This window comes from Medicago truncatula, chromosome 5, assembly GCF_003473485.1.
Source record: "Medicago truncatula cultivar Jemalong A17 chromosome 5, MtrunA17r5.0-ANR, whole genome shotgun sequence".
NCBI lineage: Eukaryota > Viridiplantae > Streptophyta > Magnoliopsida > Fabales > Fabaceae > Medicago > Medicago truncatula.
The window spans coordinates 26519798-26522659 of record NC_053046.1 but is presented as its reverse complement, the minus strand read 5'-3'; the positions used below and the strand labels follow the sequence as shown (position 1 = coordinate 26522659).

The 2862-nt window shown below is 31.1% G+C and overlaps 1 long non-coding RNA gene across 1 annotated transcript; it reads left to right on the top strand.

Annotated features, from left to right (window-relative positions):
* Positions 1–344: 344 nt before the first annotated feature.
* Positions 345–873, top strand: LOC25494784 (uncharacterized). Its single transcript, XR_003012264.2, has 2 exons — positions 345–505; positions 601–873. It is a non-coding gene; the product is annotated as an uncharacterized lncRNA (long non-coding RNA).
* The last annotated feature ends 1989 nt before the right edge of the window (positions 874–2862 follow it).

The window sequence follows — 2862 nt, the reverse complement described above, 5'->3', positions numbered from 1 at the left end:
GGAAACCCAAGGAGAACGTTTAGCTGACATCGAAGCTAGCCGAGTGTACTTACGCATCAAAGCCGTAAACCTTAGCCCAGATGCCATCCAATCAAAACCAGTCCTCCAATTATTTTATTTTTTAAATTCCCCCTATCTATCATCAAAGGTGGAATCCCTTAAAAAAATATGAATGGTAGAATAGTTTATTAAAAAAGAATGCTCAAATCACCATAAAGGTTGCTAAAGGGACAGGACAATATGAACACATTAATCTACCCAGGAGCCATTCAACAATAATAATAGTTGTATGAAAGTGTTTTTTTTTTTTTTTTTTTTTACAAATTCTTAAGCGATAAAAACATTAAACGATTTTTACATAGAATGTGTTGTATACACTATAAAATGATCAAATCATGTTTTATTTGTTACATGTAAAGAGAGAAAAGGATGACTAAAACTTACAAGTTTGTATATGCCATGATTTTATTTCTTTACATATTTCAAATTGCAAGAAACGTTGATGGTAAGCTTTTTCTTTTTTATCTTCTAAAAATATCCTTCTTTACTTTTTAGTTTGTACACAATCTTTTATCTCATTTTAGTAACATTTTTTTACAGCAAATTTTGAATGTAAATCTACTAATGATTGTCCAAAAAGTGTTTTACGCGTTTGGAGGTGCATTAACAATTATTGCCGACCTGTTAGAATGAAGAAAATACACAACACCATGTAGGGGAGAATGAGTTCTTACACTAGGGAAAAAAAAACTTTACAATATACCTTATGCTAGAATATTTTATAGTTGCCAAATATTTATTATGATGGCACCAAATTATTGTATTTTCTAATTCATTTTCTTTACATAATTTCGCATAACTTGCATTTATGGATTTGAACTCTAAGATATTTATAATGAAATGAAATAATGGACTAAAAAAATATGATAATTAGTTTGACCTCTTCTCTCTTAATATTGGATGCATCTCAATGGCGTTCAATTAAGCATATCACATTTTCTTTCCATCCTTACCTTCTATCACAATGTCTTTATAATCTCTAAGCTTAAAACGAGTTATTTTACTTTAAGCCTATAACTTTTATTTTATGTCATAAACATTTTTAAATTTACTATTTTTCAAGCAATTCATATATTTCTCTAGGAAGGAGAGTCCATCAGTCAAGTTGTTTCTTCTAATAAAAATTATTGATTCTAATGAGAATAAAAATATTGTCTAGAATATGTTATAGATTCTAACCTATTCATCATACATATAAAGCTTTTTGTGGAATGGGTTTCAAACTTGGCTGTCATGTTGGATAGGGTCCTAGATTGGCCCTGAAATTATTGGTTATTTTGGAGCTAGTTGTAGCATTAGATTTAATGTAGGTACTTGTCTTGCTTTCTTTGTAATTGGTCTTCCAGATAACATCATCTTTTGCAGCTCCTTATAATTCTCTTTTGGGTACGTTTGGGTTGTCATCTTTCTCGTATACAAACCACAAAGGGATTTCTTGGACATGAAGAATAACATTCTTTTTCTTACTACACTTTATAACACTTTTTACAAGAATTTCATGATAAGATGTTGATCCATCCTAAAGCAAAAGATTGATTATCAACAATCCCGGAAACAACGCAAAATACTAGATGGACAAATTGGCAAGTGCACAAAATCGAAACAAGTAATAAATTAGTAAGTTATCGTCTTTACAAGAATTCTCGTTCAACGAAGCAATTAACGGAATTTATTTGACTAGAAAAGCAATTAAAAGAGAATTAGGGTTTTGGTTTGCAAGTTTTGATATGTCTTGCTCAATGCGAGATTATGTTTATTTGATTCAAATAATTAATGTTGATTAGGGTTTCTTTGAATCTCCTCTACCTTCTTTGTTGGAATTAACTCGGGTTACTATTATTTAAGACCTAGATGTGATAAACGAATATTCTGATTTGGCCCATTTATGACCTATGATAAACAAAAGTTCTGATGTGACCCAGTGATGTAACGGTGGGAAGTTCTAGTATTTGTGCCAAGACATGAGCTATACTTTTGACTTCCTCAATCATCAGCCCAAAAATCATACTCATATTCAATTAAAAGAATTTAATTAGAAAACAAGCAACTTACTATTGTTCTTGTTCAAACAAAGGCAGGATAGTCTATCTTATATCGTAACCTAGAGATCAGATCAACCACTAGTTGAAAAACATTATAGCGTTCAGAATATATACAAATTATATTAAGCTACAATAATCATAAACTGAATAGAAACTTTATAAATTGAATCCAAAAAATAAGAAGAGATTCATATGGAACCCTAATCAAGAGAAGTTTAGTAACTCATGGTAACCGACATCATTACAAATGAAAAGAACATACCTTAGAGAACAAGAAGAGGAGAATACCCTGCCTTCAAGCTCCAGATGCCTAACTCTTGCCTTGTACCACCAATTTTCTGAATGAATAAAAGTGCGTGCAAGAGTGTCTATTTATAGGCAATCATTACTTGGAAGTTAATAGATGTGAACTGTGCTTTTTCCCAAACAGAAGCGCAGGGGCAATAGCCTAAGTGCATATTAGGTAGTTTTTTTTTGTCCTTTTGTGAGCATTCTTCCGTCTTAAAATACCTTGGAACTTGGGATGAATTTTACCCAACTTGTATCGTCTTCATATCCCTTGATCTTTCATGTGTTTTTTTCCTTTGCCAAATTACATGATTTATATATAAGAAGACTCAAAACACCTGTAGAGTTGCATGAACAAGGAAGAAACTAAATTACGATAACTCGAATGAAAAAAATATAAAATATTCCTCAAACCATGGAAAAATCCTCTAAATGACCTCTTATTTGTCTTCAAATGCAAAGAAAGTAACTA